This window comes from Ascaphus truei, chromosome 7, assembly GCF_040206685.1.
Source record: "Ascaphus truei isolate aAscTru1 chromosome 7, aAscTru1.hap1, whole genome shotgun sequence".
In the NCBI taxonomy this organism is placed as follows: domain Eukaryota; kingdom Metazoa; phylum Chordata; class Amphibia; order Anura; family Ascaphidae; genus Ascaphus; species Ascaphus truei.
Genome location: NC_134489.1, coordinates 79,001,745 through 79,016,197, shown reverse-complemented (window position 1 = coordinate 79,016,197; position 14,453 = coordinate 79,001,745). Strand labels below are relative to the sequence as shown.

The window sequence follows — 14,453 nt, the reverse complement described above, 5'->3', positions numbered from 1 at the left end:
GTTGTGAGTCACTAAGTGCCGATGCTGGGTATCGTACTGACTGGAATAGTAGTTAACATACTGTAGGGGTACCTGTGCTATACCTTGCATCAGTGGTTAGTGAATCTCCCCCAAGGACAGAGATATTTAGGGCCGTTTTCTATATCTGCTGAAGCCTCCATTTAGGCTGTTTGTGGATGAAAATCATTGTTGAAGTCTTATGGGTATTTTCAGCCGAAAAACAACCCAAACAGCTGCTTTGGCAGAAACAGAGTTACCCCTAATACAGGGGTTCTTAACTCCAGTCCTCAAGACCCCCCAACAAGTCAGGTTTTATGCATATCCCAGCTTCAGTCTTCGTCTGAGCCGGTGATTGAGCCACCTGTGCTGAAGCAGGGATATCCTGAAAACCTGACCTGTTAGCGGACCTAACAGTTAGACGAACACACTGAAACAGATGTTGCCACCGTCTGTCACCATGTTTTATTAAGCTTACTCATTTTAAATGACAATACTCTTGGCTAAGGTTACAGAAATAGAATTATACCAGGCATACTGCATTAGTCTCAGTGTATTTGAAGAATGCACCCATCATGTCTGCATGTGATCTGATTCAGAGATTTAAATCTCCTTTCCAATGGTAGTTTTATTCTGCTGTGAAAAAAAAAAATCAAATATTAGTTTAAAAGATTGCAGTTTTAGATGGTACACTTTTGAGCTCTTGAGCAAGCAGTTAAATGCAGGAAGTGTATTAATGTGTTCACGTCAGCTGGTTTGTATAACAAGCAAGTAGCTGCATCAAGATGTGGGGATTTTATTATATTGCCATTTCTGCCCTAAATTTGTGATTAAAATGCTAAAGCTGTTTAGTGAGGTTCTATATTCATTTGTCAAGAAACACTATGCAGATTCTAAAATATAAAGAATGTTTTTCTTTTTTTTTTTTCAAATAAAGTTCACGTTTACTTTTATGTTATTTTCATTTCCTTTACAATTAACATGAGTAAAAGCAGACCTGTCAAGTTGCAAAATATGTTCGTGTTTGTTCATAGCGGTATGCATGATTAAAAATAAAAAAACACATTGTAATGCTTGTAGTGTCATTTTTCTACATGAGCTGCCGCACTTGTGAAAATGTTTCTCAAATCATAGTTTAGGACTGAAATATGGTGTAAGAAAATATTACATAAACCTTCAAATTGGAATAACTGACATAGTGGAATCTATGAACTTTGTAGTCAATATGACTTATATACTGTTTTCCATTTCAACATTTTTATTAATTGGTTGTGTTTTTCTACACAGAGAAATCTGTATGGGATTTTCCATGGTTCCTGTGTGATATGGTAATACTAGCTGTACCCAGCGTAACATATGCCAATCTAAGAGATCTGAAAGGTTCTTAATTAAACATTACTCTTTGTTTTCACTCCTCCCTGTAATGCCTTGCTGTCTCAGGGCCAGCAAAAGGTGTTCCACTGCTGACGATTTGTAGCTGTTCACATTCTAGAAAGGTTTTGTTTTTTATTTAGACAGTACTTATTAGTAGCTCGGTGTATTATATGTTATTTTACAGTGGAAGTTTTGGCCAGACATAAAACTATTGTTCCAACCTATGTAATTATTGTCATATTAATGATAGTTATATGTATTCTAAGTATCCAGGATACTCATGTATTTTTTTTCAAGACCTAAAAATGTTATGTGCAATGTTTACTATAATGCATAGCAAGTATAAAATGTATTCACTGTTCAGTTAACTGAGAACTTTGGCTAAAGTTGTTTCTATATTGTCCATATAGGAGCAGATTAATTCACAAGGTTATGTTCAAATGGACTTTCCTTCTGTGTCTTCTGAAAAGGCATATACCATTTCTTTCAAATTACGTAGGAAACCATTGATTTTCAGATAGTTTACCAACCAGCTGGATATTAAACTCATACTGCATACCTATGTATTAAAAAATATGTAGCCTTTCTTAATGCAGCAAACATTTAAAACAAACGCTATAGGTCTCCTGATAATAATTTGTATTAATCTAAAGTCTGCAGCAACACTTGCTCACAATAGTGTGAAAGCCAGTCTTGTGTAAAACTCACAAAGCGGGCAAAGCAATCGTTTTCAGTTTTTCTGTGATTCATTTGAAAGGAATAAACCACTAGAATTCCAGACATTATTCAACATCACCACAGGGAAACACAGACAGAATATACATGCACAAATGACTTCTGTACTGCTGCTGCTGAAAGGGAGGCACGAAAAACATTGTTTAGTGCTGGCAGAATAATTCTGTGGCTTTCAGAATGAATGCTGAAACTCGTTATCACCAAGACATCCCGTAGCGCCATCCTACGGAAGTGTGCTCTTACCAGCAACAATGAGAACACTGTTGTATCCTCTACTTCATCAATTTTGTTGGGAGAAAATACATGAAATAATTGAGGACAGCGCTTAAATAAAGTACTTTAACTTTGCTAAACATTTTAGTCATTGGGGATTGTTTATAAGGTGCAAACAGAAAACAAATAGCGCAGTTGAACAGTCCAATGTATTGTTCGCACTGATCAGCGCAAGTTACCCTCATGTAGTATGATATACTGCGGGGAGTGGCAAATTGCTAAGGAGAATGTGTGCTGTAACATAAATGTATGTTATTTTGGAGCATGTTGGCATATTTAGCTGGATTCACATCAGACGTGTGTAGCTGGGCCTTGGCCTTGGCTGACATTATTTAGGGTAAGCCCTTTAGTTGTTGCTCTGTGTTTTTGCAAGCACACCGCTCCCTCACCATCTACTGTTGTTGCACAGTCTAGGTATCTAGAAAAGCATCCAATACTATAAAACAAGCTCTACTGAAATAGGCGTTTAGTATTCCTTGTTTGAATCTACTGCATGTCGTCTATGTAGATACTTACAACTGGATGTCTAATATTTATTAGACCATGTCCCTTCTAGGCTGCCCTATTGATTTTGCTGTGTTCCATTGCCCTATTACAGGGGTTCTCAACTACAGTAGGTCAAGTTTTCATGATAGCCCTGCTTCAGCACAGGTGGCTCAGTGTTTGACTGGGCCACTGATTGAGCCACCTATGCTAAAACAGGGATATCCTTAAAACCTAACCCATGGGGGAGGGGGGGGGGCGTCTTGAGGACTGGAGTTGAGAACCTCTGACCTATTTCACTCAATTGGTCCAGGCTCCTTCCATTTGTAGACATTCAATATTATTGATATCTTCTATGCCTACCCCATTACACCTGTTGCTTTCATTTTACCCTGATTAGCCCACTGAACTGTGCCCGCAGCCAGTGCTCTTTTTTTTCCGTTCTCTTTTAATATTCCCTTTAATTTCCTTTACCTGGAGAGGACGTCGCCGGTGTTAACTTTAAGTAGATGGACTTCCTCTCACCCCACTGCTTCTAAGCACTGCTTCCAAGCAGCAGTGTGGAAATGTAGTACAGATCTCGCTCTGTTATTTTTTATTGGAGCCTATTCTTGCTGAATGGTCAACACATCACCCTTGAAAAGAAGTTAATTTCAGCTCAAGGATTTTTTACTAGATTAAAATTAAACATAGTCGTTTAAGCTGTGAATCAAATCGCAGAGGTACATTGGCGACTGCATTGCAAACTTATGTTGCTATGCTCTCTGCGTCTGAAGACGTGGTTTACCACCAATAGAAAATGCATTTTGATGTGTACAGTATATGGTCATTCTTTCATCTGTTGCATTTGGCATGATCTGTGTATACATGGTATCTTGCATGATGATCCAATCCTTACACGGACTGTCAGTGCTTTCCTGCGGCTGCCCAGGCTCCCATCGCGATGCAGGGCATGTCCTTGTTTACATTTGGTTACCTTGGCTACAGTGTGTGACGCGGGACATCGCGAGCATCATGACGTCATCGGCGTCACGCGTGATGATGTCAGAATACCGCTGTGAACAGAGAAATACTTAAAAGAAGAGAGGGGCACACAAAATCCTACACCATTCACCCCTGAGTAAGCTCTTGTGAGTGAAACGCGTAGGGTGAGTGTGCAGACCCTTTGGAGCCTCCTAAGCTGTGTGAAAGACCATTCTGAGGATCCTGGGCCTAGTTCTGCCTGGTCTCTGCACCTGAGTAGCATTCCCTTTGGATGGTCACCACAACTGCTAATCCCAGGAGCAAGTGACAAGATCCTTATCCACTTTCTGACCCAGGGTGGTCCACATATCTGCACCTCTAGCACTGTAAGTATATTACTTTTGAATTTCTGTCCATAAAACAATGTATACTATTTGTGTCCTCTTTGTTCTGTTCACATATGGGAATTACCCCATCTCCCTAGCCTGTTCCTGAGGATTATCCACTAGTATGCATTGGAAGAATTCCTCTACGAGTTGGTGACTCTGAATAACCACAACACTTATTTTCTACTTCTCAATTGTGAGATACCTTCTATTATAATCATAACATTGATTTATACGTTATTGCACTATTTTGTCTCTCGCTTATTTTTCCAAATATTTGGGGAGTATTTGCGCTTCTGACCCCTTGCTTCAGTGTACCTGTTTTGGACACCGGTTTGAGTCCTTTTCTGGAGCTGCACTACCTCCATATGAAATATATTTATGTCTGGTATCACAAGTGTGTTCACTTACAATATTGTCAAATGGTATTTGCACTTGAATTTCTTTTCTTCCTCCATTGCTTTTTAATGTGTTGCATGTGTAACCCCCCCCCCCCCCCCCCAGGATCACTATGGCTTTATGGGTTTAACGGTGCAGGCTCACGCAGAATAAGTCCCGCCCAGTTCTGCCTGGCGACAGTGACATAAGACTAAAGTATATTTATAATAGGGTAGAAGGTTCTAGAAGTTAGGTTCTAGAAGTTAGGTTCCAGGAGGATTTCACTGTTGAGGGACCTCACTGTGTATAGTGTAAATAAGTTAGTGTCCAGATGATTCTATAATAGGGCAGGTATAACCTTTCTTGTTTTGTAGTTAGGGACAGTGTCCTTACCAGCTAGTGTCAATAGAAATGGCTCATCCTTACTCTCCCAGCTCACACGGAGGAAGCCTATGCCCAGATGGGATTCCCGAAAAATAAACCCAATGCTTACATAGCAGGATCAGCCCAACTGGAGGGTCCCTAGCTAACTACTCCAGAAGGCCATATAGTGGCATTCAGTACCTGAGGCAGGGATACTGAGATCAGTACGAGAGGAGAGGAAGTAATGCCCAGAAGGGGGTCTCAAAGGGATGAAGCCCCATAGACACTACCCAGGAAAGGAATCAGTTAGGTAACACAGGATGAGTAAAGACTAAGCACCTCCCTAGCGTGCTGAGATTGGGGCAGCTAGGAAAGAGAAAAGAAACTATACAAACAGTGGAGAGAACAAAGACTGTACATGCTTAGAAAGTGTATGATGTGATTGAACAGTTATCTACGGCGGTAAAGATCCTGTTTGTATAAATAAAGTTCATGGTGCCCTTCATTGCGTTGTCAACGCCTACCATGCACAAATCCAGCACCCTGATAAGGTAACAACAAAGCACTGTCATGTAAATAGACTTAGGAACCGGGCAAGGAGGGTTACACATGGCATTTCTGCCAGCAAGCAGGTTTAAGAAATATGTTGATCTGGGCATCGTGCCAGTATTGAGGCAAGCTTGAGGCAGATTTACAGGTAACAAGGATCCCACCAGGGAAATGGGGAATTTCAGCTGAAAACAGGTTGATCAAGCAGCCCCATAAGTCTGGGTGATTGGTGCCTTTGCCCAAATCCAACACCTAGAAGGATGTTAAAATATATTGTTTTAAGTTAATTGTAAACATAGTAAAATGAGACCTGGTTGAACAAATAGAATTTGCTCTTATTTAGCAAAGAAAGAAAAGCATCCAAATGTTTGCTTTAGGGATAATTACATTTGTTTGAAGAAACTAATTAGATTGTTAAATTATTTTTTGGTCAGCTGCAAGGGATTGCACATTTAAATCAGTGTTTAAATTATTCTCAAATTAAAGTACACATCCTTGTTTTTAAAATAATTTTTAAAAACAAATTATGACACCGCAAAGTGCTATAGTATATCTGTCTATTCAACATAAACACAAGATATTCCAAGAAAAAAAAACCCAATAAACTACAGCTGTTTGTTTATCCAGGTAAATATGCAGTATTCATGCATTCATTTAAAAATAAAAGTGAAGATGTTAAATATTCTCCTGTATCTGTCAGACACCATGAAAGTGAAACGCATTAAAACTACTCACCCCTCTCCCCGTCATGGTATGTGGCGGGAGGGGGTGAGGAGGTTTGGCCTGGGAAGCAGCCGACAGGTCCCCATATGGGCCTGCTAAAGAATGTGGAGAGTGCATAGAAGGGGGGCTGGGGCCTGAGGGGTGAAGAGCAGCCCCCCTTTGGGACTTGCAAATGGGGGGGGATGGGGGGCAAGTCTGAGGAACGTTTTTATATCTTTAGTTCAGCTATTTATTTTTTATCTATTTTATTTTACAAGAATAATCACAAAGTAGCCAAAATCAAATACTGTACTTTTCATTGTAAACAGTGTTTTGATAAATTAGCAAATAGTCAATAGTGAAGCATTAGAGATCAAATTATTAGCCAGCAACTAGTTCACACACTGCTCTCGAGATATATTCTTCTGTCCAGCTGAATCTTCCCACACAGAGCACGTCTTAATTAACATCCTATCAGGACTAATATATACTTTATTTAAAATATTAATATATTTACCATTGTATTTAATTATCTGCAATCTTTTCTATTTGCAATGTGTGGCTTATTCTAGTGTATATGGCTATATAACATACCTAGTCATTAAAATAGCTCTGTCTACAGCACGACTTGTTTCCTCTTTTACCTCCTACCTAATTTATGACAGGCTATGATTCTTTTCCATTCTCCTTTTATCTAATCGATCAATGCTACAAAAAAAAGAGTAAGCGATTCATAAAAAATGTAGTGTTGGTGACACACACCTTCTATATAATAAGTGGATTGCTTCATCAGCTCACTTTCAGAAATATGGTGCATGAAGCACCTTCTTGTTGCATAGGAGGTACTCATTTAGAATGGCATTCCTGCTGCGACAGGTCACTAGTAACCGAGTGTCAATCATCACGAGACAGCTGTGGTATATGTGTCTTATTCATTTTTTTTTTTCCTTTGGCGCCTGCTATAAATCACATAATTGGCCAATCTCTTGGTCCTAATCATGAGTCTGTGCATGGAGAGCAAAATTAGCAGGAGCAGCATGGAAAAGCACAGTGATTAATCTAATACATAGGCAGATATATTTTTTTTTTTAGAAAATGTATTTTTACAACTACCAAGAGTTTATGTAACGTTAACCCCTTAACTGCTGCATGATACTAACATATAAGTCACACTATAGTTCTGCATAACGTAAATAGTTAGGTCATAGAAAGGGGCCCCTTTAGTAGGATTTCCCTTTCTCCGCAAGTATTGAAAGGTTATAGAGAGATGCCTCTTTTGAAATTAAATTGGGGGACATCAAACTTTAGATATTGGGTCAGGGGTCCCCTCTGTGAAATTCCATAATTTCCTGGTGTCGGTCTCCTGTAGCTTACAAATCTCTATTAATGGCAGCAACCATTGGAATAAGAAGGGGGGGGGGGGATAAGGCAAAAACATTGGAGGGTTTTTTCAGATCCTGTGTAGTTTAGAAAATGATAGAGCTTGGGATAGGGGTTCTTTCTTAATTGTGGGTTCCACAATTTTTCTCGGGTATAGTGTTTTCCCACATAATATGGACTGCTGCTGAGGGCAGAACCTGTGGCAAGATACTAGAAAGTTGTATAACTTTGCAGATAGAACACAACTGAAATAAGAGCCTAATTAATCCTAAAGAAAATATGCATTAATAAAATAAAATCTTTGATAACGTTTTATGCCATGTTGAATCCTACACACATATTTTTATATTTACTGTTAGACGAGTTTATCACTGTTTCCAGTGCTTTTATACTGCTGAAGCAGTTCTTTACAAATAACATGCTTAGACATTCTGGTAGCTTTAAGGGTTGTAGACATAATGCTATTTAGATTGTGTATGTGTGACATGGATTTAAGGATTTAATCAAGTTCATATTCATTTTACTTCATTCAATTGTTGTTGTTTTTCTATTCTTTTTTTAGCAATTGGGCTAACATTTCTGTAATATGTGACATCCTTTTTCACTGACTGCCCCACACCTCTGGAATGCCCTTCCCCTCAGTACCCGACTAGCACCCTCTCTATCCACCTTTAAGACCCACCTTAAGACACACTTGCTTAAAGAAGCATACAAATAGCACTGTGAATATTCTGAACACGATACATAAAGCTTGGCCCCCTGCAGACGCACTTACCAGAACTCCCTCCTACTGTCTCTGTACTTTCTCCCTACCTACCTATTAGACTGTAAGCTCCTCGGGGCAGGGACTCCTCTTCCTTAATGTTATATTTATGTCTAAAGCACTTATTCCCATGATCTGTTATTTATATTATCTGTTATTTATTCGATTACCACATGTATTACTACTGTGAAGCACTATGTACATTAATGGAGCTATATAAATAAAGACATACAATACATACAAAACATTAAACCATGGATATAATTATAATCTACAGGTTATTCTGAAAAAACAAAAGACACAAAGCCCTAGTGCTACATTCAAATGGACAAATTATATAGTTAAATACTTATCTGTTTATCTTCTCATAAGCAATAGTCATTTAGTTCAATTACAGTATTTGGCCAAAGTACAGGCAGTCCTCGTTTTACAAAGCTTCGCTTTACAACGAATGGCTTATCCAACGCTGTGCAATGCATACCTATATTCATTTTTACAACGCCAAAATGGCTTATCCAACGCTCTGCAACATTGTGTATGTGTGTATATATATATATACACATTCACATAAACAATGTTGCAAAGCGTCGTAAGAGCGTATAAATATAATTTTATACTATAAAATATTATATTATACTATATAATATATTATTTATTATGTTATATTATATATATAATACAGTATATACACTATATAATTTATGTGTGTGCTGCATATCTTATTGCCTGCATAAAATATTTGGTGTATTTTAGTGTTAAAAATGCTTTCAGCAACGGAACCTTTCATTTAAACAGTGTTCCTATGGGAAAGCGTGTTTACAACGCCATTTTGAGTAACGCATTGTGTCAGATAACCGAGGACTGCCTATATTTTAAGCCTACAACCATGGCCCATCTGTAGGTCCTAACACTGCTGTACCTGCAAAAAGCTCTCATGACCTCCCTAATGGAGGGAGAACTGTCTGAATAGACTGGTCATTTACAGGTGCTTAGCAAGAGCTGCTATTAAAAAGGGGGAATGGGCGAGCTTGAAATCATGGAGGGTTCTACAACCAATTGATGTCCTTGTAGGCTTAAAATTCTTTGGCCAAAGAATTGAAGTAAATGGCCCTTGCTTGTGAGAAGATAAACAGATAAGTATTTAACTATATAATTTGTCCAGTTGGATGTAGCACTTGTGGCTTTGTGTCCTTTGTTCTATACAGGAGTTAACAATCATAGTAGCAGTCCCTTTGACACACACGCGCGCGCGCACACACACACACACACACACACACACACACACACACACACACACACACACACACACACACACACACACACACACACACACACACACACACACACACACACAGTGTTTATTCTGAAAAAAACCTGAATATAATTTGTCTAGGTTTATGTTAAAAATATTATCATTAATGCATCTTGATCATTGATAGCCCCCAAAAACTCCAACATTTCTATCACACTCTGGTACAAACACCCTCAGCATTTAAAAGGTTAAAGATGACTATTTGAATGTTAGCTGCTTCATGGTTTAATCGCTGCCACTGTGTAGTTCTTTTCTCTCTATGTACCTTCTTTCTCATTCTAGTCTTTAAACGTAATTTCGCAAATCTATTTACCCTTTCTTCAATTGGGTATATTTTTAGACAAGGGCAGGGAAAATTTTATTTTAGATGACGCTCTATTGCATTTTCTCATTGGTTTTGTGCATTAACCTGTTCACTGCCAGGGGCGTATAAAACATTGCTTTTTAATAGTGTAGATGTATTACACTGCACACAATACACTTGGGTAGGCCTTTATTTGGATAGAAAAGCTCTGTACGCTATAATTTCATTGATAAGGAACGCTTATGTTTTTCCCTCAAAAACTAAGACAACCTAGAATTAATTTTCACTTCTCCAGAAGCAACACGGCTACTAGAACTTGGACTCACTTTTTAACCCCTTGAGTGCCCGCAGGGCCGCGGCACCTTGGCCCCTCCAGCAGAGGGCGTCCCTTAACCCCGGAATGTAAAGGAGTCCTCTTCCATTACCCTTCACTGCAGATTGTGTCCTGCGCCCCACAGCGGAACCTGAAAAACAAGCACTCGGTAGGCATGACGTAGCCATTACATCATGGAGCCCCCGGAGTGCCAAACCCCATGACGTAGTGACTACGTCTTGAGGAACCCAAAGGGTTAATGCCTATCTGGCAGCCATCAGGTTAAAGAAATGTTTCTTTGGGCATCATGCCACTAGTGAAATATGCTTGAGGCAAATTTACAGGGCACACAGGTAACCACACACACACACAGATTGTGTTGCCATAGAAACTCCGCACAGGCTTTTGCTTCCAGTCTGAATAAATGAATGAACAGGAGAGCAGAATAGGCTTCAGTCCCTTCGCGCAGTAAATGCAGAGACGGGTAGGTGGGTTGCCAAGCAACAGTGTACTGAAGGCTGGAGCCCTTTGAAATTAACAAAGCTCACCCAGTCGCAATTTTGAGACTCATTGAAGATCCTTTATTTGGAGGTCAGTGGGAAAAGCTGCAGCAGTAGGAATAAGAGAGGGCAGAATAATTGGATACCATGTCTGTAGCAAAGACAAAACAGAAAGGAAATGGAAGGATAATATTGGAAAAGTAAAAGACAATGGGGTTGGTTATTAATTATGCCGGAAACTCAACTGTGAAAAGATTACACCTTTTTGAAGGATGAGGCAGCTGTCTATTGTATTTAGAACATGGCATTTTAGAACATTTATGAAAGCAGCAAAATTTGAAATTATATATATATATATATTTTTTTCTCAATAAATCAGTTCTGTAGTATGAGATAAGTGACTTTTTTTATTATACTCTTCAATGCCATTTTTAATGAGTTTGAAAGCATCCTTTGATTTCTGTAGTAGGTTTTAGTCCACCTCCCCAGCAGTGCAAGACCTTTGCAATACTTTCCTGTTTTGTATTCATTTGTTGCCAATGTCCCCCAGCAATTTGAGCTGTAAACTGTAACTGATAATGTTACTGTAGTAATATAAGGATTGTTGTAGCTGCTGAGTTACACCTAATGAAAGATTGATTGAAACTGAAAGGCAGCCATTATGTTAGGCACACAATCAGGATTTATAACAGGAGCACCAAACAATTGTCAGCTTAGCTAAGGAAGTAGAATTATACATTGGGAATAAAAAGGAAAGGGGGTGGGAGGATGGAGTAGTATTGCTGCTTGAATACTATGTTGGCTGTGCCTATTTAAGTGCCAGATTTAAAGTGGTTGTGGAGTTGAACAGGAGGTGAACAAGAAAATAAATATTAGATTTAGACTTTAAAAAAAATGCTCTGACAATTTATGCATAACTGAAACACTAACTTTATATGCCAGTCTAACCTCCAGTGCTACTCCACCTTCTCAAGCCTGATTTATACATCTCTCAAATTACACACCTCATATCCTGGAATATCTGTGAACTTTCACCTACTGCCTCTCTATCCCTATTTGTATCCCCAATATGCCCTCCCGATTGCTTTTTCTGTTGGCAGTTTCCTCACGCCTTTTGTACATTTTTTAATTCTCTCTACCTTCCCCACTTTCCTTCGTTTAATCTACATTTCATCTCTCCTTCCCTATGTCTTTGCCCAGACACTGCACCACTATTTACAAACCTCTAGCCTTGCTACTTCTGCACTTCTCAGTAACCCCATCCCACAAATCTTCACCTCCTTTCTCTCTCACTACTACTCCTTGCTGGTGGTGATCTCTCCTAATTCTGGACCTGGCCATATACACACCTGCTCTCACCCACACCTTCCTCTCCCTCCCCATTAAAAGTTGTTAACACATCTAACTTAATACCTACAGGTGCGCCAACGAGTATTCTAAAACTTGCCTTAAACTTGCCTTGGAAAATCTGGGGCTATCACCAACAAGACCCAGGTACATGCTGGGTACATGCTGCAACATTTCTGCAGACTAATGGCCCAGCGGATTAACACAGCAGGGGTCCCTGGCAGACCCATTCAGTTTGAATGGGACTGCCAGGGACCCCTGCTGTTAATCCGATGGGCCATTAGTCTGTCTGCAGAAATGTCACTGAAATGTTGCAGCATGTACCTGGGTCTTGTTGGTGATTGCCCCAGATTTGTTTTAGAATAATCGTCGGCACTACAGTATTCATCAGTATTCCTTGTTTCACTTCTCTTCTACAGTATTCTCCTGTGCCCTATGTAATGTCCGTTCTCTGACCACAAGGCTCTGGCTGTACACAACCTTTTCTGCTCTCACACTTTGTGATGTAACAGAAACCTGGCTCTCACAACATGTATCTGCTAGGAAGGCTGCAGTCTCCTATGGTGGGCTCTCTTTCGCCCACACTCCACCTTCCCTTCAAGCCTTTGTTGACCACTTTAAAGACAAGGTGGATGCTATCCACAATGAGACACTTTCTGGCTCTTCCCTCTCCTCTGCTTCTTTATATACCACCTCCTTCCAATCCTGATACCCTTTCTGCTGTTAGAGTTGGTTGTTTCTAAGCTGATTTTCTCTTCTCCCTCTACCTCACATGTGCAAACATTTCTGTTGTGCCCCCCCCCGGCCTCCCCTTAACAGCTCTCTAACATCGGCAGTATCATGCGATGTCACGTCATGCCATCCATTTGACCCCGCGGCTGAGCAGGTAAGAGGGAGCTACAGAGGCCTCACGCCTACCCTGGCATTTCATTTAAATGTTGTGGGGAAGAGTACGGGGGCCTCTGTAAACGCCGCACCTCCACAAAAAAATCCTGCACCCCTGCTCTGCCTCATGCCCTCTCGATCCCATGAGTACACTGTGGGCACTATATAGTAAATAAGGAGACCGATAATAAAAATTTTAAGGTTATTGAGAACAGCAAAAACATTGGGATTCATTTTTACCATGCAAGATAATGTCTCCAAAATGATTTCCACTTAGTACTGAACACCGTTTCTGGTTTAAATGATAAAAGATGGAGATTTTATTTAAACAAATGAGCTAAGGTATTGGGCATTTCCTAATGCCTTTACACAGCATTGTATGGAAGCTAATGTTAACAGTATGCTTAGAAGGGTTTTAATGGAAAAAAAAATTGCCACAACAGCTGACTAAATATAATTACAACAACAAAGAAACCATAAATGTAAAAAAATTTCTTAAGACGTTTATTAGCCTTAAGGGTAATTCAATCAGAACGATACATTTATGATCGAGAACATGGTGTATGGTGGTATGTGTATTACAAACATCTTTTCATTCAGCGGCTTTGTTCTCTAGAGACCTGTTTTTATCAGTGTTGAGTTTGTATTTTGGGTTAGAAACGTGTATCACTTTGTGCTAAGTCCCACAGGTCAAGTCGCAGATTATACAATTGAATAATAATGTAATGTAGCACTACTCTGATAAATAGCAAGTCATATGGGAGTCCACATCCCCAGGAAAACCAGATGCATCATTCATGACAGCATGGACCAGTGTCCTGATGTTTCAGATATGACTGACATGCTTTGCCCATAAGTAAAGGGATTTTATAGTACAATAGTTGTTTTATTGAACCTTTATAGTATCTTACCTACCAGAGAAACCATTTCCTTATTAACAGGGCCATCTACTGTACATAAGAAGCCAAGTGGTGGAGAGCCAAGCCCAACCAGGATATTTGTTCACCTTTGTCAACACAGATACGCAGTGAAAGTTTAGCAAACACCCATCTATTGCCAGCTTACCTTTAAAGTAGTACACACCCAGAGCACTATGTCACTGGAAAAATATTGTTCAGATTTAAGAGGACAACAAAAAGATACTAATTCACCGGAAGCTGACTTTATATTAATTGATTTCAGAAGCTGAAAATCAAGTTTGGGAGGAACTTTTAAAATTAATTTAAAAAATAATTACGGATATATCACTTTGTACAAGAAATATAATGGAACAGAGGGAGTGGCTCAGTAGGGAGAGGGAGCGGCTCAGTAGGGAGAGGGAGCGGCTCAGTAGGGAGAGGGAGTGGCTCAGTGAGTAAAGACACTGACTGGCACTGAGCAGGGGAGCCTGGTCCAATTCCCGCTGTCGACTCCTTGTGACCTTGGGCAAGTCACTTTATCTCCCTG

General features: G+C 39.7%; 1 protein-coding gene across 1 annotated transcript in view; it reads right to left on the bottom strand.

Annotated features, from left to right (window-relative positions):
• Window positions 1–536: 536 nt before the first annotated feature.
• TTC21B (tetratricopeptide repeat domain 21B) overlaps window positions 537–14,453 on the bottom strand; it is a 79,410-nt gene continuing 65,493 nt past the window's right edge. Inside the window, exon 30 of the mRNA XM_075609179.1 lies at window positions 537–633. The gene's annotated coding sequence lies outside the window, so the exon portion shown is untranslated. The remainder of the gene's footprint in view (window positions 634–14,453) is intronic.